At 34.8% G+C, this 26,808-nt stretch overlaps 1 protein-coding gene across 3 annotated transcripts in view; it reads left to right on the forward strand.

Annotated features, from left to right (window-relative positions):
- CNTN5 (contactin 5) overlaps positions 1-26,808 on the forward strand; it is a 1,537,434-nt gene that overhangs the window by 425,699 nt on the left and 1,084,927 nt on the right. For all 3 annotated transcript variants that reach the window (XM_078147163.1, XM_078147162.1, XM_020996136.2), the window contains one exon: positions 24,014-24,129. The gene's annotated coding sequence lies outside the window, so the exon portion shown is untranslated. The remainder of the gene's footprint in view (positions 1-24,013; positions 24,130-26,808) is intronic.

Raw genomic sequence — 26,808 nt, forward strand, 5'->3', positions numbered from 1 at the left:
CTTTGAGAGCATTTTGAAAAATTTGTGACACCTCTTGAGATAACAGAAAATTAGAGACACCTGGTGTGCTGCAAAACCTGTGCTGGGAATTGAGCAAGCAGTAGATATTCCATCTAACAACCGCAACACTTGTCTCCTTGATGAGAAATCAAATCCCCACAAGTGACTGTGGTGAGCATGGAAAAGAACACTGGATTTGACAGCTGAATACCAGGGTTTGAATTCTGCTTCTGTAGCTTATGACCTGTGGCACATTAGGCACATCTCTTAACTTTTCTGTCTTCAGGCTCTCCAATTGTAAAATGAGGTAATTGGATTACATGACTTTTAAGATATCTTCTAGGAATAGATACTATTGATAAATGAATGAACAAGCATTTAATTAGTTGCCCACTATGTGTCAGGCCAGTGCTGGGGTTTGAGAGACAAAAATGAAAAAGCCCCTGCCTTCAAGTGACTGTGACTCAGTCATAAGCTCAAGAGGTTTCAGTGATGAAGATAAGTTACTGGAAAACATCCGAATTTCCAATAGGATTCCTATTCAAAACATCTCATTGGAAGTAATTTTTTTACAAAAAGACTAGGTCTGCATAACAATAAAATACTTTAAAATGTTTGAAACTATATTATACCAAAGACACTATGGTGAAGTGCATAAATTATTGTAATTGGGATTAGTCCAAAAGGTTTAAATTTTGGCTGTAACACTTACTCCTCCCATGACCAGGGACTGTTTTTGTTTGTTTGTTTTATATAGCCAGTACCATGCCAGGCATATAATATATGCTTACCAAAAGCTTTGTTGAAAATATAAGGATTGAATAAAATAAGTTTCAGCAGCATCACTTACTGGTATGATCCAATATCCCACATGAAGCATGGATGACAAGCGCATGAAGTATTGTTTCACTAAGTGTTCTTAACTTGCATTAGGCTTTTGTTCTGGATTGTTGGTTCTTTCTTATTCCCGTTGAAACTCCTAACAAAGGTTAAAGTGAAATCCAGCAGGAAAATAGTTGACTTTAGGTGGGTTATACTCTCTGAACTTAGGGAGATTAAAGTCTAGTAGGAGGAAAAGACATCAACATAGATTACTATAATATATAGTATAATGGGATAAATACTTGGCAGAATTACAAAATAAAATGCCATGTGAGGTCTGAGAAGGCTTCCTGTGGGATAAGAATTTTGTTCTATGTTTTAAATAGTATGTAAGAGTTCAGTAGGCCATGATGAGAAGGATGGCACTCCTGGCATAGGGCCTAGCTCGACCAAAAGCATGAAATCATGAGAGAGCAATTTGTGTCTAGGGCCAAGAAATAGTCCATTTTAGCCATGGCAGAAAGTGTAAGGAAGGGATATGAAATAAGGGTAGAAAAAGAGGATGATTTCAGGTTGTGGAGAACCTTAAATGTTACAAAGGGGAGTTTAAAGTCTGCTCATAAGGCAATAAGAAGCTGCTAAGGAATTTTGAGCAAACGACTGACAATCAGATCTATGAGAAGAAAGATCATATTTGCTGTCATATGAGGGGTGGATAAGAGGAAAATGGATATGGCTAATATGATCATTTATTTTACATATGACAAGCTGAGACTTGGGAGGGTTAAATGATTTGCCCAGAGTCACAGGCCTAGTTGTTCCACTAGACCATGTTGAGTTTAAAAATCCATTCCTGGCTATTAGTAAAATTTAAAGAAGCAATGTGGTCAAAATCAGACAAATAAGTGGAAATTATTTCATTTCTACTTGGGGAAAGTGAGACTACTTTTAAGAGTATTTTTTTTAACAATGAAGGTATGTACCATTTATTGCAATGTTCTTCTGTTCTGCAACCTCCAGAAATTGAAATGGAATGAAATATTGCTTTTTATTTTTCTCTAAAAACTTTGATCCTGCAACTGGCTATAGTAGCTGGGGTAATTGTTGAGTGCCTGTGTCATTCATCAAAGATCCATCTGCCTATAATGAAATCGATGGAAAAGCCTTCTGTTTGTTGGATCAGAGCTTTAATATCATTATTCAACCTGCTCACTGCTCCCCATTTGAATCAATAAGAGACTGAGAGGTCTTGACAAGCTATATATATATTTTTCTAATATTGATCTTGATGACCAAGCGGGTGCCCTAGAGTCTAACCATTGATTTTAAGGGGGAGACCTGTCAAATTGGAGGCCAATTTTGTGCTATTAAACAGATCAGGTCTTGTAATTAAAGAAAATGTCAGGCTGTCATATTTTACAAGATTGGCAATGATAATCTTTTCACACACTTTTAAGCAAATTTGAAAGTTCACAGACCTGCTGGAGCCAAGCATATGTATCTCCTGCCTAGTATATAGTCTACATGTAAAACTGATTCAGTGCTTGAATTGCATGCAATTCACTGGATCAGTATTTCCCCAGGACTTGAAAATTAAAGAATAATTTATAATCTTGGATTTAATAATATTCATCACAACATCTGCTTAAAATGTATTTCTTTCATCCTGTTCAGTAAGGAAAATACCAATTGAATGAAAAGCTGACCTGATGACAATGTGATGGAGAACACACAGACTTCTATATTTGCAGCCTTTATCTGCTTTAGCCTTTTCTTACCCAGGACTTACCGGGGTTCAAGTCAGTGCAAATCATAGCTTCTAACTCTATTTTTAATATACTACCAACTAATAGTTATGCTTATCAACCTCTGTGGCTGTACCCAGAATTTTTTTTAAGTTAGCAAGACACCTCCCAACATTCTACAATATATATATATATGTATATATATATATATATATATATACACACACACATATACATATATATGTATATGTATATACACATACATACACACACATGTATATACACATATACATATATGTATGTGTATATATGTATGTATATGTATGTGTATAAATGTATATGTGTACATGTGTATGTATATGTATATACACATACATACACACACATGTATATACACATATACATATATGTATGTGTATATATGTATGTATATGTATGTATGTGTATAAATGTATATGTGTACATGTGTATGTGTGTGTGTGTGTGTGTGTATATATATATATATATATATATATATATATATATATAATATATATATATATATATATATGTGGGTCTATATATATAGACACACACATATATTGACGTCTCAATAACAAATATCACACCTAACAAGGGCAAATGCATCTATAGCCTATCATTCTAGTAAATATAGGAAATCATTGCCTAGTCAGGACAATCATGATATAATATAGAACCTCTCCATATAATTGTATATGTATTCTGACACTTTTTTTTCCCATGTAAACTCAAATTCCTCTACCTGAATGACAATTTCCGTGCATTGTAAGATAAAGATGAATGAAACACTTTTATAGCCTGTCATTGCTATTGAAGAAGAAAACATTAAGCACCTAGCCTACTGATGATGAAATATATTAAAGTCTCAGAATGTTAGAGAAACTGAGAAAGTACTTGCTTATGTCAGCAATGAACAGAACCCAATGGATCCAGGGTAGAGGTACTCCTGCCTTAGCCTTGGAATCATTAGTAGAAAGATGCAAATAGACAAGTACATGAACACATATGCTGCTACTCTGGGGTCACCTGCTGGTAATTAGATCTCTATTGGCAATTATAGCCAACAGTTAAAAGACAGTGAGCATCAGCAGTCCACTTGTCATGTCAAAACTAAATTCAGTAATTCTGCTACAACATAGAATGTTATCATGACTAAAAGAATGTTTGTGAGTGATGATTTCAGACTTAGTCTAAGATTTGGATTTGTGACCACTGGCCTAAGTTATATCAATTTTCAGTTCTTTACTATTCTCTGTGTGTGTGTGTGTGTGTGTGTGTGTGTGTGTGTGTGTGTGTGTGTTAGAGAGAGAGAGAGAGAGTGTTATGTGGCATGTTGTAGAATCTGTCCTTGGGAAGCAGAGAAGATATCCTGTCTTTGTGTATCTCAAGGAGAATGAAAGCAGGAAGCCCCCACAAGTTTCTTCTGTAGTTTATGAGAGTAGACTATGTGAGAAACTGGTGTTGATCAAACATCACTTAGAAAACTGACTTTTGATGACAGACTGACTGAAGGATTATCTGATTAGTTTGAATTGAGTCATTTTCCTCTGTCATCATGAGAGTTCAGTAATGGGCCTAAAATGATACTTTAACTCAATTGCTAAAGAATTTGGAGCATTGCTAAGAAGTCTTGCAATTATCTGAGTACCCCAAATAGAAAGCAAATGGTCCTTGAAAATAAATTCACAAAAAATCATAATTATCTTTATAACAACAGAACAGTAGATGAACAAAAAGGGAAATCATATTCAAAATAACCACAAAATGCATAAAATATCTCAGTCAATCTACTAAGATACTATGCACCTACAGCTATCTATAAATATATATTATGCATATGACAAATATATCCACAAATACACACACACATATATATAAATATATATATATATATATATATATATATATATTTACACATACAATTACCAAACACTATTTAAATAAATATGTAAATAATTGAAAGGATATTCATTGTTCATAGTTGGGCCATGCTGATATAATAATAATGATTTTACTTTTAACCTGACTTGCTATAACATTAATAAGGGGAGCTCTCAATGAGAAACTTCCTTAACCAATGCAGATTAGTACCTTCTCTACACCTTAGATTTTTAGAAAGTTGCCTGTGCTACTGAGAAGTTGTGAATTTCAAAGGATCATATAGCTTCTAAATGCCAGAGCTAGCATTTGAACTCAAGGCTCCCTGGCACCAAGGCCCGCTCTCTATTCACTATTCCATGCTTCTATGGAATTAATAACACCAAAATTAAGTACACATTGACTATATGTCAATAAAATCACACATAATACTAAAACCATGCAAATTTAAATAACAAATGGCAAACTTTGCCTCCAGAGAAGAGATGAGAAATTAAATTCACCTTTTTTTTTTTGCAGAAGTGAAGGGGACTATGAATATGGATTATTGCATATGCTTTCAGACATTATTGATAGATTAGTTGATTGTGCTGACTTTTTTCTTTCTGTCTATAATATTTTACATAAGGGATAGTTCAATGAGTAGAGGAAGAAGGGTGGATATAATTCAGAGATGAAAAGTTGCAAAAAATGAAAGATATCAATAAAAATAAAATATTTTAAGGACCTTGAACATGTTTCCATATACCAGAGTATTAACCAGATGCTAACACACATAATAAAAATAATATGAGAGTTGTCTCATATACCTCTACCTTAATTAATGTGATTAATAAAGATACTGTATATCTTGATACCAGTGAAAAAGCTTGTTGAGTGGTTAGAAGTAATCAAAAAATTGATCAATCAAAGGTATAAACTAGGTGCAAATTTGTCTTTCATAAACTTGGGAATAATGAAATGTTTGTGTAGTTGAATGAGAGTATATAATACTACCCAGAAAATGGCTTCTGGTTGTTGAAGAAAATCAATTACCCCCTGTTGAGCTTGGACAAGAAAACAAGTCATTTTGGAACCTGGCATTCCAATGGCAAACTAGCCTGGTAGTCAAGGCTTTGAGAGGGAATCACATGTTATGGGGAGAGAGGAGCATCTCTGCTTCTTCTCTTTCCCTATTGACCAGAGGAGAATCTTGTAAACTTCCAAAGGTCAGATTTAGATTACCTCTTGGTGTTAGTTACTATGTCTTCAGAAGAGCAGTGGATGACACAGTGTGTCTGCATAGGGAGCTGAAAAGGAGCTTCAGACCTCTGCAGGGGCTATGCACATAGGTGGAAAGCTGCACATATCGAAAGAGAACTTCCTGAGGACTCCATTAAGGGAGAATGAGACATACATTTGGCATGGAGCCGTGAGTTACCCCTTTGCCACATGTATTTTCTAAACCTGAGCTAACTCTCCCTACAGACATCATGTGTGCAAGGGCATGGAGAGTTGCAGACTTTTAGGAATATGTTAAGTGACTGATTAATGCTTGTGGCAAGCACACTGGATGGAGGCTTGTGATCAATAATACTAGAATCTCTCAGTCCCTCATAGTTACCACTAGAACCATGAGGGTAGAATTAGTGAGCCACATTTGGGGATTTAAACTGCCAATTCAAGCAGGGATTGGGAGTTTGAACTCAGAGGGCTGCTCCAATAAAATGAAAGCATAAGACCACAAAATGACCATCACATCTCTGTGAAATATTAAGGTATACCATTATGACTATAACTTTAAATCAGAGATGAGAAAGGAACTGGTGTCACAGGAATCATTTGGACCTGATGGCAACATTACTCCTGTGAATGACTTAATAATTACTGTAGGATTGAGAGAAGTGATAGCTTTGTATGCTTTTGGACACTCTCCCATTCTGTAGAGAAAAATAACATTCTCACATTTCTATATTATTTTTATGTTCATAAATCACTTTCCTCATAATAGCCTCTGAGGTGGGTAGTATAACTGTTATTCTCATTTTACAAAACAAGAAATTGGGACTTAAAGAGATGAAGTGATAAGACCGAGGTCACATAGTCAATAAGTGGAAGGGTAGGAACATAATGTGGATCTTTTTAATCCCAAGAACTGTATTCATCAATATTTATTCAAACTATAATAAATCTGCAAGAGGAGAAATTTTGCTGATATTTTGATAAATTAATCACAGCCACATCATTCACTGGTAGTCTGATTTGCCCTGAAAGATTTCCATCGTGTATTGAGAGGGATTGCTACATATGGTCAACACTCAGACAGTTCAAGTGGGAACAAAAACTGAGGAGCAGAGGTATCCTCCTGCAAAATTCATCTACCAATCACAGGCCAAATGCATTCCATATTCTGAGTAAAGACAAATTGAAAGTTGGAGAGATGGCCAGTTTAGCTAGACCACAAAATGAATAAAAGGGAACAATATGAAATATCTGGAAAGGCAGTCTGGGTATAGATTTTGAAAGATTTTAAATTTAGACTGAATAATTATTATTTAATCCCCAAAGCAATAGTGAATCATTGAAGATTCATGAGAATGGAATGACATGATCTTTCCTGTATTTCAGGGAGCCTATATTAGCAACTCTGTGGAGGATGGATTGAAGAGGAAGACAGGCTATAAATTGAGGAGCGCAACTAGTTAGTCTCTAAATAGATGGTGAGGGTTTTCATGAGTTTGGTGGCTATGTGAGTAGAGAGAAGAGGCCTGATGTAAGAGATGTGTAGGTAGGGTAAACAAGACTTGGCAACTGATCATATGTGTGGGGGGTAAGGGAGAATGAAGGGTTAATTATGACTTTAAGGTTGTGAGCCTGTATAAACAGAAAGGTGGTGGTATCTTGAAGAGAAATATAGAAGGCTTCGGGGGGGAAGGCTTATCATAACTTCAGTTTTGGACATGTGTAGTGTGTGATACAGGTGGAACATCCAGTGGAACTGTGTACTAGGCAGTAGGATATGTAGGTCAAAACCTTTGGCACCAGATTAAAGTTGAATATATAGATTTGGATCTGCATCTAAATGGTATTTTGATCCATGGAATAGGATTACCTAAAGAGAGATAGAGAGAAGGGGTCCTTAGGATTCAGCTTTAAAGAGCATCCATGCTTGGATGCATGAGATGGATGATCATCCAGTAGAGAAGACTGAGGAAAAATGGTTAGACAAGTAGGAAGTGAAGGGAAAGAGAACTGTGTTTAAAATGCTGAGAGAAGAGAAATACTGAAGTTGAAGAAATAATCCATACTATCTTTGTGGGAAGACTGGAGGAATAGAAAGAGGAAGTAGGAGGAGAAATAACAATAGTAATATTTCCCAACTTCTGTTTGAATTTGGCAGATTGGGTCCCCAGAAGGCAGCTACTACTTCTCTTGGATAACATGGTAAAGACAGTCAATACAAAACCTTCTCCTGAGAACCTGGTTTACTCCTTCCCACAAATACACACAGCATCCATTGGAGGAGTAAGGCTTATGTGTAAGAAATATGTGTGACAAGGTTTAATTCACATCGCCTGCTCTGGAAATTATCTCTGGGTCGATACCTCATTCACAACCCTTATTGTTCATTGTATTTAAATATTTAAAGGGTTAGCTTTTCTAAAAAAAGATTGGACCTTTTTTCCCCTTTCATTTAATCCTTGTGGGTAGAACTAAAACCAATGGAAAGAAGATGCAGAGGAGCAGATCTTTCTTTAACGTAAGGTAAATATACCTTATATTAAAAAAACCCATAGTCACGAAATCATAGAGTGGAAAGGAGCACAGGTAGCTAGATGGTACAATGAATACAAATCCAGGAATGGACTCAGGAAAACTTGATTTCAAATCTGAGCTGTGATACTTACTAGTTGTGTGACCCTGGGCAAGTCACTTAACCCTGTTTTTCTCAGTTTCCTCATCTGTAAAATGAGCTGGAGAAGGAAATCATAAATCACTCTAGTATCTTTGCCAAGAGATAACTAACTGGGGTCATGAAGAGTCAGACATGACTGATGAAACTGGACAACAGAAGGGAGCGCAGAGGTCATCCTATCCCTGACAGAGGTCATCTCATCCCTGAAAAAGAGTCACTTTTAAAACTTCCCCAATATGTGATCATCCAGACTTTTACATATGTATCAAATGTCTCACTAAAATCCATTTACATTAAAGCTTGTTAAGTTACCCTCTTAGAACAAGGATATATGATTACTTTGGTCTGACTTTTCCTTTTGGAATCCAGATTATCACCATAGTTATCACCACTTCCCTTTCCAAGTTTTCACAAAGTATCTTCAATAATGCATTCTACAATTTTGCCAAGAAGTGAAACCAACGCCAATAGCCTTTAATTTGATAAATGCAGTTTCTTCTCTGCTTTGAAAATTGGTACAGTGCCCATCTCCTATCCTCTACCATCTCTTTCCTTTTCTGGAATTTTTCTGATATCAATTTATCACTTTAAAACTTAATAGGATGGTAGATTTAGAGCTGGAAGGCACCTTACATGTTATCTGGTCCAACTTTTCCTCATCTGTAAAAGGAGGTTCCTATTCCCTTTACAATCCTCCAGTACTAAAATCTGTGATCCTGTTCTCCTTCATTTTACTGATGAGGAACCTCAGGTCCATATACTTTAGGTTATTGGCCCAAGGTAATAGCACATACGATTAGTGGTACATTTGGGATTTTTTTTGAACCTACAGTTTCTGGTGCCAATTTTTGTCCTCTGTGACAGGACTATTTACGTAATTTTTCCTTCTCCCTTTTTATTCCTATATCCATTAGATTATGGACACCTTAAGGTCAGAGACATGTTTGTAATCCCCCATAGAACCTAAGCAAATGCTTTGAACATACCATACATACACATATATATATAATATATATATATATATATATATATATATATATATATATAATCTTTTCAAGTTGCAAAATGCTTTATATGCAGTAATTCAGTTCAGTTAAATAAGTATAAATTAAGGAAGACAGTGAGGATATAAAAGAAAAAAATGTAAATAGTCCCTGCCCTCAAAAAGCCTACATTGTGTTGTGAAAAAAAAAAAAGCTTGTGCATTTATAAATCAATACAAATTATATAGGAAGTGATTTCACTTGAGGGCAAGTTGGCCAAACAATTGGGGCAACCTGGAAAGGACTTAAGAAGAGCCTTGAATTTAGATAGGCTTGTCAAGAAATAGAAATGATGAAGTAAAGTATTCTGGGAATAAAAGACAACAGGTTCAAAGGTATAGAAGGCTATATTTAGCTTGTTTGATCTTCAAAACCACCCTGTGACATAGGTATTGGAAAGGAGAAAACTGAGGCCAAAAGTGGTTGAGGGACTTGCCCAATGCCATGAAGCTAGTAACATGCTAAATCAGGATTCAAATCCACGTCTTCTGACTTAAAATCCAGGCATTCTTTTCTTGTTCCACTCACACTTGTCTTACAAATAATAAATGAAATCTCATTTATTGTGCAGAAACTTCTCTTTGTAAGGGTCAATCCCATGAGGCTTGATACTGGAGAGGAGGAGGATTAGGGGAATTTATTTAATCCAGAGCACCTTCCCCAGTGACACATATGATTGCCACCTATAGGAAGCTCTCCTATAAATTTTCAAGGGCTCTAGTGTCTTCTTTAAATTGGAAATAACCCCTTTAAACATGAGGATATCATCATGTCTCAAGAATTTCTTTTTAAAAAATGATGTCCAGTTAACTTGAAACAAATCCGTCTCAATGAAGAGCAATCAGAGGGAATGGCCACAACAGAAGTCTAGCTCCAAGCAGTCCATTACGTGATGATTACTGACTTTGGCAACCAGCTGGGCCACAGTGCTATTTTTCCTAGGTGTGACTTTCCTGACAGTGCCTCGATGACATTTGCTCCTTGCCACAGAGGCGCTAACAGCTGCAGAGCCAGGGGTGGGAAGCAGCAGCACTATTCTTTTCAGTTCTCCAGATCCTAAACATCCTAAGGGAATAAAGTCTATAATATTGACTTCAGCCTGGAGCTCTCCTTTGTGAAGATTTTTGAGCGAGTGTCTAAGATCGTGTTTTATTCCATGACATTGGGGCTTAGGGGAGAAAAGAATTTGTTGAGATGGAAGATGCATGTGGTAAATGTGTGACAAATGGCAGCAACAGGGTTGGTCTGGGAGCTCCTGGTTTTCTGAAATGAAATCTTTCAACACACAGTTCAGTGTTCAGTGATTTGCTCAAGGCAGCCCTTTCGACCTCAGAGTGAGGGAGGCAAAAAAGCACGGTGAGAGAAAATTCTAGTTATCTTTAAGTTTGATGGTATTCTTAACGAATAGTGACAAATATAACTGGATGACTTTTAGGAGCTGCCACAAACAGATGAGATTCAGACGGTTCAGAAGCCATAAAGGTCAGGAAACTCCTGAGCATTTGTGAGAAAAGAAGTTGAAAAGATAAAGCGTAAAATGGAGATTATAAGTGCATACATCTGTGGAGGTATTTGTAAATATTAACAATGAACATTCCTTATTTTTTTTCTTTAGAACCTGCTATTTTCATGGGAAATCATAGTTATATCTATTAAAATGTTATTTGACTCTTATTCTCTGAAATTAAGATTCTTAGAAAATACCTGTGGTTGTTATTGAACCAAAATCACATGTGCTTTCACAAATTAGCTTCAGTGAAGTTATCATTTTAACCATTGTGTCATTAGAAATGAGGATAAAAAGTATAATAATTCAAAGATGAATCCTTTTTCTCTATTTTTTTCCTTGGAACATAAGCTGCTTGAGAATAGGAATTGCTTTTCATTGTTGTTTTTGTATCCTCACAACCTTATTGACATGCACAGAATAGGTACTTAGTAAATGTTTATTTAGTTTAATTGAAATGATTAAAAGATGGACTGTGAAATTAAAATTGAACAGACACTGAGGAACTGGTGGGTGCAGAGCATGATTATTGATACTAGGTATAATATGCAGTACCTGTCAGATGCTGACCATAATCTTAAGGACTCAATATACCTATATATTTTTTAAACTTTTTTTAAAAATACCTATATTTTAAAAATAATGCATAAGTGTAGAAGTCTAAGCAAAGTTCTATCTGAGGTCCCAAGGGAAAGATCATTAACAACTGGAGAACCAGGGACAGCTTCCTGGAAGAGGTCAATTTTGAGTTTGTCTTTAAAGAACAAGTAGAAATTCAACCAGAAGTCTTGGTTGGAATGTGATTGAAGCATAGTAAATAATGGAAGCAAAGGTGTAGAAATGGGAAAATATGAGGCATATACGTGGAACAACAAATATTTCTGATGGATTAGAGCCTGAAGTATGTGAAGGGAGATATTTAAAGATAATTATTGAAAGGCAGAATTTCCTTGTCTCTATGGAGGGCCCCACATCCTTCTAGTAACACACATTATTCTTAACTCCTCAATCTCTTTTATGCTGCATCTGATCAGTTGCCAATCTTGTCATCTCAAGCTCCACAGTATCTGAGCAAGACAAAATAGAAGATATGGCTCTGGGTTTGGAGCTTGGAAGAACTAAGACCAAATCTGGTCAGACTCTTACTAGTTGTGTGACCCTGGGCATTCTGCCTCAGTTTCTTCAAGTCTAAAATGGGGATGATAATAATAATAATAATAATAATAATAATAATAATAATAATAATAATAATAATAAATTCCCACCTCCCAGAGTTGTTGTGAGGACCAAATGAGATAATATTTGTTAAAAAAAAAAAAAGCATTTAGCACAGTGCCTGGCTCATAGTAGACACTTAATAAATATTGTTTCCCTTCCCCTTTCCCTTCATCTACATCCTTTTCTGCACGTGCACACAGCCATTATTCAAGTTTAGGTCCTCATAACCTCTTGTCTGAGCTATTATAATAGCATTTTATTTGATTTCCCTGCCTCATGTTGCTGCCCTCTACAGTATACCCTGTCCATCTCTGCCTAAGTGATTTTCCAAAGATGCTGATGTTAGTAGGTCACTCCTCTATTTAGTAAGCCCTGGTAGTTCTCTATCCCCTCCAAAATCAAACAGACTCTTTTGGCATTCAAAGCTCTTCACAATCTGGCCCTCACCTTTCTGCTTTCATTATACATTACTTCTCTAAATCACACTTTGCAGTCTAGCCATACTGGTCTTCCTCCTGGTCCCTAATTGTGACACTCCATCTCCTGTCTTGACAGTTTCTTCTCTGTCTTTCTCTCATGCCTGTAATGGAGAATTTACATCTATAGACTCACTAGTTTTCTTTACAACTCCACTCAAATGCCACATTATATAAGACACCATTTTCTGATTTCCCAGTACCAAAGCCTCCTCCCATCTGTTAATGCATTTCATTCCCAAATTGCCTGGAATAGATTTTGTATTTATTTTCCATATACCTATTTATAAATGTGTTTGTTTGTCCTGGTTAAATATAAGTTACTTGAGAGCAAGAACTTTTGTCTTCCTTTCCCCAAGACTTAGCACAGTGCCTCATTATATAGTAAATGGTTAATAGATGCTTATTAAGTGATTAATAAATTGATGTCATTTTTGAGGAGGGCTTTGAAAGCCAATAAAAATGTCTGAAATTTTCTTAGTTAACAATAGTCAAGGAAGAGAAAAACCATTTATTAAATGTTTGCTATATGCCAGGCATGGTGTCAATTGCTGGTAATGCAAATACAAGCAGAAGTGAAGATAGTCCTTGCTCTCCAGACCCTTATGTTTTTAAGGGGGGAAGGAAACCCATAGAAGTAAAAGAGAAGTAGAGTTTGGAAGTGGTACAAAAGAGAGTCAGATGCAAAGTCAGGAGGGGATTTAAGTATGGCTAGTCTGGGCCAGCCTGGAAGCCTGCATCCTGGAGGCCTCAGGAGTAATATATCAATAGGAGAAGAGTGTCAGAGGGTGGAGTGATATTCTAGGACCTAGAGGCTCCAGGTGCTGAGGGAATTTCACTATTTGAAGATAGCTAAGGAACAGTGGCAAAATCCTCAGAGTCAGAAGCAGAGCTGGGAGGGCATCCATCAAAGGATTTTGAGAAGAGAAGACACATGACCAGTTCTGTGTACAAGAAAGACAAGTTTGGGAGTATTGGAAAGCAGAGGCATCAAACAGCCCCGTGTAATCCTGGCACTCCCAAATACCATATGAAACAGACTAAAACATAATTTTGGAAATATTTAACAAAATGAATAAAAAATATAATAAAAGAGATAATATTACTTTATGGTTTTCTAAGTCAATAGATGCCCCCAAAGGATCCTTATGTATACTTCAGCAGCCCCGCTTCTATTTGAGTTTGACACCATTGTGTAGATAATAACTCAGGACAAAAATGAAGAGAAAAGGGAGAGTGAAGATGTTTGTACAGATTATAACAAAAGCCTGTACTAAGGTGGGAACATTGCAAAATGGAATGGAAACTACAAATGCAAAAAAAATGTTGTGGAGGTAGCATTTATATGGCTTAATAAGTGACCAGAGATAGTATAAGAAATAGTGAAAGATTATCTAAACGTTTTAAGTGCAGAGTACAGTATAGTATAGTACAGAGGCTGAGAGGAGGCAGCTAGGTGGCTCAGTGGATAAAGTGATAGGCATTTAGTCAGGAAGACCTGAGTTCAAATCCAACCTCAGACATTTACTAGCTGTGTGACCCTAGGCCAGTCATTTAACCTGCCTTTGCCTCAACTGGAGAAGGAAATGGAAAACCACTCCAGTATCTTTACTAAAACAAACACTCCCAGCATCTTTGTTTTTGGGTTTGTTTGGTTTTTTGTTTTGTTTTTTTTTTTGCAGTTGGGGTTAATTGACTTACCCAGGGTCACACAGATAGTACGTGTCAAGTGTTTGGTCTGAGGCCAGATTTGAACTCAGGTCCTCCTGACTTAAGTGCCGGTGCTCTATCCACTGCACCATCTAGCTGCCGCTCCAGTATCTTTGTTGAGAAAACCCCACGGACAGTAGAGTCACAAAGAGTTGTTTATGAATGAGCAACAAAAAAACAGTGGTTGAATAGTGGTGTATAGAACTAGTTAAATTAGGGGGAGGAGCAGATTTGAGGGGAGGTAAGTACATTACTGGATATGTTAAATTGAAGATTCTGGTGGGGAATATAGGTAGAAAAGTTCTTTACAAAAGGTTGGTCTATAAGACTGGAGAGTGGTTGGGGATAAAAATATAGTTTGGAAATTACCTAGGTAGGGATGATTATTCAAACTATGAGAATCAATAAATGAGAAGTGAGCTAATAGAGGCATGAAATATGCATTATATTCTCCAGAATTTTATCCCTCAAGGGAAAAAAAGAGACAAAACAGGCACTAGAAATGTATTAAAGGGTAAGAGAAAGGTTTTATAAAATTGAAGAGACCCAGTCATATTTGTAAGCAGATAAGTAGGAAGCAAAGGAGAAAAAGAGACATGAACAGTAAAGGTAGCTCACCTCTTTTTCACATCAGATAGCTTTGCTTTTTTTCTACAAAATACAAATGATGCAATCCAAATTGTTATGAAAACTATCTCAAAATACTTTCCTATAGATAGGTAGTTCTTGGCAATTATTCACATGGGTTTGTCCATGCTAACTGGACTTTTCCTGTTTGGAGTTTTCTGAAATATCAGCTCTCTGAAAACTATTATTAAGTATTGTCCTTACTGACATTTTAATACATACAATTAAATGCTAACATATACTTTAGAAATATACACTAATCTAAATAAGTGATGAGCTACTTGGAAGAATAGATTTTGACAGATTTATTGGTTCATATACAACAGGACAAGGTAAGAGAGCAGATTCTCAAATACACCAGTATTCAAAATGCTATGAAATTGGCAAGGTGGGAAATCTGCCTGCCCCACAATATACTTGCCTTGGCAACATGGCTCCTATGTCAAAATCTCCAATATGGGAATATAAGGATTTTGATAATGAACATCTTTTAAATTTGCATTGTAATAATCTATCAAATTGCATTATAAATCTAACAAACAATTCTTAAATGTCATATATATATATATATATATATATATATATATATATATATATATATATATACATACATACATATATATCAGACTTGATAAAGAACTAGAAATGGTCTTGGAGGTCATTTAGTACAACTCCCTCCATATACTGATGAGAAAATTGAGACCCAGAGAAGTTGTGATTTACCCAAGGTCATTCAGATAATAAAGGGAATATCTGGGAAGCAAACATAGATCTTCTGCCTATAAATATAATGTTCTTCCCGCTTTTCCATGATTAATAAGCTCTAGGACAAAAGAGAAGATATTTTTCTGAAGTTAACAAAGAAGAAAGCATCATCTACATCCTCAGCATGGAAATTTACATTTTTTTCCATTCCACTGCTCATGTGTCCATTTCACCTCTTTCCTGCCCTCACCATTCACTCTTCAAAAGCCAGCTGTCAGTTTTCACAGCTGAGTAGTTCCAGCACCAGGCAGGTAGCATCAGGAAGGAAGACAAAATAGTTTCAGTGGGGTGTAGGTGATCAAGAATTAGGATCCCCAGAGATTATTGAAATTTGTCTGCATATTAAAACCAGCACCCCAAAGGCATGTCAGGATATTCACAGAACTATGGCTTGTGGAAGGAGATCCCTGTGATGCTTCCCTTCAGCAGCTGGCTGACAATACCAGATGGATCTGGTCACCTAAGTTAACCCCAGTATGCTGCATTAGACCCATGCAGACTAATTAGAAACAACAAGATTTGACATGACACATCATAGAGTTAGTCCCATTAGATTGGTGTCCTGCCTCCAACCATGATGGCTTGATGTTAGCCAGATGCTTTAGAAGAACAATCCCAATTAATACATGAGATCAAATACATCTATACTTACATGAAAAAGTCTTTCATAACTTGTTGAAGTTGACTTCAAAAGAGTTATAATTTTTTTTTTTTGTTTCAAGTACATCTCTTAACAGATGAGTCAGGGAACTACTTGCTCTTACTCCATATTCACATATTTTCTGTGACTCTTTGGTGCCTTTCCATTTTTATTCTTACTTTTCAAAGTCTTTATTAAAAAATATTTTTGACATTTCAGTAGACATTAGGATCAATACTTGATTTGTGTGATTGCTTTGAAATTGATATTTGTTCCCTGACATGTCCAAAAATATCAGACTTTTTAAAATTACTTTGTTTTCAGTGAAGAAGACAAAAGGCATTTTAAGTCAGTTGATCAACAAAGGGAATTTATAATCCAATTGATAGAAACAGAAGTCCTTTCATCTTACTTGAGCAAATATATTTTGAATCATTTTCAGATTAATGAATTGAATTGAGACTTTCAAACACTTGCTTTCCTGACTTCTTTAAATTCTACCCAATTTATAGGGCCTGAGAGTCATTATTTGACAGCTTCCTGGCAACTGGGGAAAAAAGAAATAACAGGGTACAATGAGTGTCCTTTATCCCTAGTGAGGAGGTATCCAGTTCACAAGCCTACCAGAGTGATTGACACTCTTTTGATCATCTTAGTAAAGAAACCATCATGTGATGGGGCAGAGCAATAGCTGAGCTTCTCATCTCCACGGGAGGTCATTTCAGAATGGAGTTAAAATGGACTGTAAGAATGGGATGGTAATGCCAAGTCTGTATTTGTCCATTTTATACCTATTCCTATTAGTCTAGCATCTTTTATGATAACCAAAATGTTCTAAAACCCAGAACTTTCATTCCTGTTCTTTCATTTGTCCTAGAAATATATTGGATATTTTAGTAGATCCTTTCCAGAAAAGGTTTATAATTGGTTGACAAGTATTATTGAGTTCCCAAAGCATTCAGAACACTACATGACAGGTTGTCAAGTGGTTAGCAGATGACATGTGTATGAAGCATTTTCTAATTCTCTATCTATTAACAGTGTGATTTAATAATTTCTGTTGTCACTAAAGTGAACATCAAAGTCATTTGGTACAATTTGTTCATTCATTCAACAAATATTTATTAAATGCTTACTATATGCAACATGAATCATCAGAGAAAGAATAATAGATTCAGTGAAAGGCAATATAATAAAGTAGATGGAGGCCAGGCCGTGTAGTCAGAAAGACCTGGACTCAAGCCCAACCTTTGATGTATTCAAGCAAAGAGATAGTGTTCAAGTCACTTACCTTCTTTGCCCCAGGGAACTCTAGGACTACAAATTACAAGGAAAAAGCTGATGGGTGTTGGTAGACAGTGTTTTCATACCAGGAGTTCCTTAAATGAATGAAATAGATCCAAACTCTTCATTCCTCCCAAATTTCAATGTGTATGTATATGTGTTTTTATACATACATGTGTGTGTCCACATATACACATATAAGTACATATATATATATATATGTACTCACGTTTGAGTATGTGTATGTATGTGTATTTTTATACATACATATGTGTGTCCACATATATATATAAGTACACATATATATGTACTCACATTTATGTATGTGTATGTATGTGTGTTTTTATACATACATATGTGTGCCCACATGTACATATATAAGTACACATATATATGTACTCACATTTGTGTATGTGTATGTATGTGTAATTTTTATACATACATATGTGTGTCCACATATACATATATAAGCACACATATATATGTACTCACATTTGTGTGTATTGTATATATCTATCTATATCTATATAATTGGTATAGATCACCTTGTTTGATTTTCAAGAAACCCAGTGAAAAAGCATTGCAAGTTCGATCTCTGTCTTTTAAAAGGAGAAACGGGCTCATAGAGATCAGTGACTTTCCCTCATTACACAGCTAATGTAGTTAAGCTGAAATTTGAACTCAGGTCTTCTGATTACAAAAGACTGCCATACAATCAGTAGGGATAAGTATCTGTGGTTTCTTTACACCTATGAAAGGAATACAGATTTGTAGTTGCCAATTAGACCTACTGCATCTACCATTTTACCCAGTTCATCTTGCAGACATATAGACACAGAACGGCACAGCATTGGGCTTGGCATCAACACTGGGTTTGTATCCCATCTCTGAAATAGCTGCTATTACACCACTGGCAGTTCAATTTACCTGGGTATTTTTTAGACAATTCCCTGGGACTTTTATCCACTAAGTCACAGTCTCCACTAACCTATACCTTTATGAGGAATTTCCCTTGCTGAAGAAATCAGAGATCTTTTATATATTTGATTACGTGGAGCACTTAATGGCCCGTATATCTGCATCAGAGGTTACCAACATGCATCACACATTGCATGCAGCCTGCAAAATTCCCAAGTACATCGTGAAACAGATGAAAATATAATTTGAAAATATTTCACAATATAAGTATATTAAAATAGAGATAATTTTACATTTTAAAATTAGCCAATAGGTAGCCCACACAGTTCATTATTTATGGTTTTATGTTTGAGTTTGACCCCACTGATCTGTTACTAAGCGTTTGTTTAATATACTTCAACTATTTTCACAAGCACATGATATTTCATTCACCTCCTGGCTTCCTTTAGCTGTCTGCTAAAATCTCACCTTCTGCGAGACTTTCCCAGTCCCCCATTCTGCTATTCCCTTCTTTCTAAAATAATCTCCAATGTATATTGCATAGAAACATAGATAAAATTTTATTGATTTCTATTTTTTACCATTACAAAAATTTATCCCAGTATTCCTCCTTTCTGCCTTTCCAGAGATTCAATATAACTCAATATAACAAATAACAATTCAAGAAAAGAAAGAGAAAAATCTACAAAACTTATCAATACATCAAAAAAATCTGAAAATATGTACAACGTACAACATTCATGGAACTCTCACCTCTATAAATGGGTGGGGGTTAAGGTATCTTCTTTGAGGCCATTTTTTTTTTGTAATTTTGCAACATTCACTTTTGATTTTTGAGTGGCTTTTCTTTTTATTTATGATTTTGTAGTCATAGTGTATGTTGTTTTTTGGCTCTGTTTACTTCACTCTGTATCAATTTATATTACTCTTTGTGAGCTTTTCTGTATTCATAATTTCTTACAGCACAGTAACATTATCTTGTTTATAAATAGCTTTTGTTTTAAAATATTGTCTCCCCCTTTAGATATGAGCTTCTTGAAAACTGAAACTTTTAATTTTTTTGCATTTCTTTGTAATTCCCAGTGCTTGACACTTGGTGGGTGCTTAGTAAAGGTTTATCGACATGATATTTGAAAAGAAAAAAAAAATTTTAAGTTATTTAGGTTCTTGGAGTATATGTTAAGGGATTCTCATTCCACTCTCACCTTCAAATTATACTTCCAGTGTACTTAATTAGAGTACTTTTTCTCAGATCAAAATTTTTACACTGAAGTACAATTCTCTCTAAAGATTTAATCACAAAGGACCTATGAAAGATCAGTAACAAAAGGGTGGAGCTGCTTCATTAATATATTTATATATGTGTACAAAGGAAGATAAACTTAGGATGACCTTGGAGTCAAGTATGATCTAACAAGCTGTATTGGAAATCAAATCTTTTTAAAAATAATTCATATAATTGAAATAAAATCTAGAATATGACAGGCAATGAAAGTTGTCTTTTTCTTGACCCCTATTTTATGACAACAGCTAATCAAATACAGACTTGGCTTAATTATCTAGAGGCCATTTTTCTAGCAATCTCACTTATCTGACATATGGCCAAGAAGGAGGAAATTAGTCCTTTTCTCCCCCAAAAAATTACACTTAGTTACACTTAGTAACAAAAAATGTTGCAAAGTTTGTACACTAAAGTTTATGTACAATAAATTTCCTAAAGCACTTTATAAAGTTCTATTTACTTATTTTTTTTACATGTAAGTATAATGAATGTAGTTCTCTGATTTCCCAGTATATAGTATATTACAAATAGCAAATTAAAAAGGGTAGAAATTAACTGAAAGCAACCTCACTATCAGAAATAAGATTTAACAAACAATAGTCTGATATCAAGAAAGAAAACAGCTAGATGTTTCCTTCCCAGGGGGCAGAGAAATAGTACAATGGATACAGTGCTGGACCTAGAATCAGGGAGAGCTGAGTTCAAATCTAGCCTCAAACACTTAATGACTGTGTTACCCTAGTCAAGTCACTTAACTTCCATTTGCCTCAGTTTCTTCAACTTTAAATGGGGATAATAATCACACTTACCTCCCACGCATATTGTGAGGATCAAATGAAATTGTAAAGCACCTAACCTGTGCTTTGTATATAGTAGGCACTAAATAAATGGTAATTGTTATTACAGATATTAAATAAAAAATTTAAAAAGCAGAAATGAAAACTCACATTATTTTACATATGTTCATATAACACTTCAGAGAGGAGACATGGAAAAACACTGCAATTTGAAATCAAGATAGATATAGTTTGAAATAGTGGGTCTGACACTAAAAAAATAGTAGAACTTATTGTCATGGACAAAAGTCATGCAAGAGGGGCAGCAAGGGTCTACATCACTGAAGGGATGCTTTTGGGAGGGAGAAATGAGATCACAGACCATTTGAGTATTTGAGTTTTTAGAAATCTTACAGGAAGGATTGATTTATCATGTATGCCAGGACCAAAAATATATAGAAATCTCTCCTATGTAGTTAATATATTTTTAAGTAGAGATTTTGCAATAATCATACCGACATGCACACACATATACATATATACATGTATTATATAATATTATGGATTATATATAATTATTATATATAGTTATATTTTATATGTATTATATAATATATGGATTATATATAATTTATAATTGTGTAGACTTAGATTTGAATACTTACATGTGTGTACATTTATTTGAATCAGATATAAATTACTAATGAAAATATTCATATCTTAGCCTACACAATAATCTGAATTAGACTGATCAAATATTTGTGGACATAATTTTCCCTTTAGGAACATTGCATAGCAGCAACAGAGATATTTCCAATATATAAGCAAGACCTAGAGGAGCTTAACTAGTGAGGCACCTACTAGATAAACAATACTGGACAATAAATCCAAGAAAATCCAGAGATATATTGAGGTGTTTTAAGAAGAGCTTTTTGATGCAGGTCAATCAATCAATGGGACCAGATGGAATCCTTGTCCTTGAAACTTGGAGGAGAATAAAAGAAATATGACTATTAGACATAAAAGAAAGGCCAGATAGAAAATGATGAAGTTACAATGTTATCAACTTGAATACTTTTCTAGTGATGGAGATAAGATAACTATCATTAGACTTGCCAATGTAACAAAAATGACAATACTAACTTAAAATAATTTTAAAATTTTGTTTTATACCAATGAAGTTATCAAGGGATTATGTTTTACAACTATGTATAATGAATATAAGCCTTTTTGTATGCATATGACAAACAAAATAATTTCAAAGAAAAAACTGTCTAGAAATAATGAAAAAAAATGGCAATAAAGGAAGAATAACACTTGCCAACCTGAAACTGTATCATAAAGCAGTAATAATAAAATTACTATATATTCATAAAATAGAAAAATGAATCAGTGGAATATATTGGATATATAAATATAAATTTGAGCTCATTAGTGTTTGATTATATGTTGAACCATAAACTGTTTGGGGTGTGTACTCCTTACTTGACAAGAATGAATGGGAAAACTGAAAATTAATGTGATAGAAAATAGCTTAAGATCACAAAAGAGAAAAATAGATAGTTTTTTAATGAGTTTTATTTAGGGAGAAAATTCACCAACCAAAGAAAGAGGTGATCACGAAAGATAAAATAGTGAACTTGACTATGTTAAAAAAAAGTTTTTCATGAAAGTGCATCTAGGATCAAAAGGAAAATCAGCAAATAAGGAAAAACTATAAAGATAGAGACATACTATGTCAATTGGTTTTATTATCTATTTTTCTTTGTTATAATGGAAGACTCTATGAGTTGTGGATGGCTAGGTAGTATATCTGAAAATTACAGATATGAAAATAAACTATATCAATAGAACCCTAAAAAAAAAAGAAAAAAATAAAAAGTCTCAGGGCCTGATTCTTCCTTGGTCTGTCACCTACTAAACTGTCATCTTATAGCTACATATTATTTGCAAGAATACAGGTGTTACCATAAAAGATTCCCATTCAGCTGAAGCCTCAAAATTTATATTTTTTGTAATAACATTGGGGTGAAACCAGGGCAAATAGGACATGTTTTAACATATATTCCATTTTCCATATAAGAAGACAAACATATTTGTTTCAGGAGATCTTAAGGCCTAGGTTCCTATCTGTATCACACACACACGCACACACACACACACAGAGTAAACTATATATAACTAATTTTATATATACATATATATGTATATGTATAAACTATATATAGACTATATATACAGTTATGAATATAACTATAGATAACTATAAATTTATTATGCATAGTCTACTTGCTTAGTTTTATATGTGATAATTGGATCTTAAAATTCAGATTAAGTCTTCATAGTGTTGAATAAATCAACTTCTATAATATAGTGAAATTCAAATATTACTTTGACATTTCAGCTGATCTAGGCTCATTTACAATTTTAAAGGGACATTAGTAAAATCAGTAGTCATTTGGGGGTGACGCTTGTGGAAGACTGAACTTCCATTTCCCAATTCAACCATATGAAATGTTCCCTAGTGCTCTTTAGGAGTTTAATGGTGTACTAATATGCAGAAATCAGAGAGTCACTGGAATCCCCAGCTGCCCCATGGCCAACAACTTGCACTTCTGTGTAGCTCTTTGAAAAGAAATAAGTGATATGCTTATGTAGTTGTACTCCAACAACATATTACGTTCACATAGAAATCTATCAGAAATAAGGTTCTTGGAAATATAAGCTTCATTGCATAGTTATCCTTTCTGGGCCGCAGTTTTCTCATTTGCAAAATGAAGAGGGTGAACGAAATCACCTCATATCTCCCTTCCAAAGTCATACCTATGGACCTATGACCTCTGTTCAAATCTTGTCTGTTCTTTGTATACTATATACTTGCATACTATTTATATACTTATATTACTTGTATAAGCTCGGGCAAAATATTTAACCTCTCCCCACCTCAGTTTCTTTATCTGCAAAATGAAATGTTGAGACCAAATGATTTATGAAGTTTCTTCAAGTTTTAAATTCTATGATCATGAAAAATTGTATATTTATAGAGATTATCTTTAAATGTACATTTTGCTCAATTATATATTCAAAAGGTTTGAATTCTAACTTTTTGTGAAACTTTTATTGATGTTGTTCAACTCCGGAAGTACAGGGTCTTGGACAAACTAGTTTGGGGAATATTCTTTCTGTTTTCTCTAATACATGTAAATAATAAAACACGACTAAGCATTAAAGAGATTACATAGACATAAGTGTGATAGGAAATCTCATCTATTAGAACAATAATATATCATAGGCACCCTCATAGGCACCCTAATTCATGATTTCACAAATAGCATCAAACTGTTTCTGAAAAAAGAAAAATATACAATTGTAATAATATCCTTTGTTGTTGTTTTATATCATACAGATAACCTGTGAGGACCTTAAAATTTGCCTCCATATAAGAACTCAGAATCCTGGGATTTTTGTAAGGAGTACTTTGCAGAAATTACTTCCCTTTTGAAGAGTGTTTTCAACACACAGGTATAGTGAACATTTATTAATTCTTCTTTCAGCCTCCAAGAAACCAAAAATGAATGTATAAAGGGCAAAGAGCTAGAATGTGAAGGAAATTAAACTGTGTGGTGTAATGCATATGTATTCCATAGGTGCATAGAAAAATTCAAACTGAATGATAACAAATTGTGTTTGTGCCGTATCAAATTTCTAGAGATACCCTGAAACACAAAGGCATTTGGGTAACTGGTGACATTTTTTCTATTATTTTGTGGCTCCTTAGCTGGTATAGAAATAACCATTCTTACTGGTTATTAAATGGAAATTAAAATAATGGTATATTCAAAAACAAAGAACACAATTGACCCAATTTATTTGCCTGTAATATTCACATCATGACTTCCATACCAAGTCTCCAAACATGTAAATGTCCTCAAAAGTTCAGTGATGTCATTTATTTTTTGTTAGTTCTGCTTACGTTACTTGTAAGCAGGTAAGATCAGCAGGGGAATGCCAAGAGTTATGAGAATCTGTACAGGGAAGAAAGCTCAATGCTGATTACTCTGCTGCTTATCCTTCATTTGGAAAAAAAATGAATAGTATTTTAAAATAAGTTTTTAAAAACGGAAGGTAAAAACGGAAGTTCAAATTCAATATGGGTTCTTTGACAGACTATAATTAATACTACTTAGACACCCTGTGTGTCATAAGGAGGCCAATTCAGTCCCCAGTTAGAAATAAATTGCACAGTGCTTTGATTTTACATGAAGTCTCAAGATTGTCATACCTAGTTTCAAAGCTGCCAAGTGATTTCTCTCAAGTTATAAGCAACTCCATACTGGACATAATAGTTAGGTAAATTCACAGACTACCATTTCTCTGATCTTCAGGCCACCCTAGATGTAAAAGACCTGATAGACTTACAGACAGTGATTTGTGGAAGGTGAGTAAGTCAAGATTTCAAGGACGCAATTGCTATGGAATGATCAATAACAGTTACTTCTTTCATTTCCTGTTTCCCATTTACCATATTCAAAGTCTGAGATGTTGTTTCTGAAAACGTTCAGTCCCAAGAAACTTCTTTAATTATGTGTATACTCGTGTGTTACAACAAGCCAGACTTCACAATATCTGTACAATAGACACAGTAGATTTTTGGAATAAATAACCTAGCTAGATCATTTGTTCCCACTCTTTTTATGTAAAGGAACTGCTTGTTAATTTATCTTTTTCATAAAACCTAGAAGTCACCAAAAGCATGAGAGTGCTCAGTGAAACCTTTCCTAGAAAAGCGTAGCAGTAGTTGTCCACAATGTACGTGAAAGGGTAAATGGTTGGAGTCCTCGCTTGGTTAGAAGTGTTTGTGAATGATTGAAAGTGGGGCACACTGGAAATGGCTATCATGTATCAGACCAAAGTAGATTTTATCATCAACTGGCAGAAAATCCCAAAGTAAAATTATTGAAATGCTTCAAAATTAATGAGGATACACCAACAATCTTACTTTGTGAGATTGTCAGATCACAATCTTATACTGAACATAACTCATTTATAATAAAATGAACTATCAATACATTTTATCAATATTTTCCTCTATGATCATTCCTAAACAACTGTTGTTTTTAACATCAGTCACTGACTTTATTTTTAACACATTGGGCTATATATTAGTCAGCTGGTACAAAGATATCTGTGATTACCAGCCATAAATTAAATGCATATCTGTGTACCTTAATTGAATTTGCTTTTGCAATGTGGGAAACAGGTTGTTTATGATCTATCTGACATTATAATGCAAGCCAACCCAATATAACATCACAGCTGTAGGTAGAGTATTTGGGGTCTGGTGCTCATTTTCCAGATGGATGATGGATAAGCAATTTAAATTTATTGTGGAAGTATCAGCAGATGGAAATAGAATGGAGTAAATTTCTCTGCTACCTGTGAACTGGTGCACTCCATCAATTACCAGCCAAATGAATTATATTCCTGGAGTTCAACACAACTCTAATTAATTTTTGAGAAGAGCCTTTTTGTCAACCTATTAATAAATCCAAGTCACAGGTTGAGAACAAGAAGCTTGCTCAGCTCTACAGAGAAACTATGGAAGAGGGTTCGGCAGCCCATGGCTCACTCTTGTTAATTCGGATACCTTATTGGCCTCCCCAACTAATTGAAAAAGCATATTGGTACCATTGCATACAATTGAAATAAATGAGATAGACTGGTCACTCCAAACAGACATAAGTGAATTAGGATTAATGATCCTGATGAGAATAGATTAATAGTGTCACTTTAAATGCAGGCTAGTTTTATTCATGGGCTTGTGCTTCATATGTCACTGCAATCACTAAAACCTTCCAGCTGAAAGATTGACAGTTTCAACTTGACCTTCCCCCTGAACTGCACCCCTGTTGCTCTGAGAGGTAATCCATAGAAAAGGAGGTACCGAGCCTAGTCTCCGAGAATGAACGATTTCTAATAATAGTGTGGCCATCTATCTTCAGCTGGGATTGGCTCAGTTCCAGTAGAAGTTTCAGTACATTGGAAAAGGGCCAGAATGGCCTAGGGGTTTTTGTTAGAGGGATGATTCCCATCAGTTAATGAGGGAAAAGATTCTCTCCTCCATTTTAATATGAATTAAAAAACACTGCAGTGTCCCAAAAAGGGGAGATGCACTGCTCTTAAAAAAGTTACTTCTTCAGG

Source organism: Phascolarctos cinereus, unplaced genomic scaffold, assembly GCF_003287225.1.
Source record: "Phascolarctos cinereus isolate Bilbo 61053 unplaced genomic scaffold, phaCin_HiC Scaffold_726;HRSCAF=1367, whole genome shotgun sequence".
NCBI lineage: Eukaryota > Metazoa > Chordata > Mammalia > Diprotodontia > Phascolarctidae > Phascolarctos > Phascolarctos cinereus.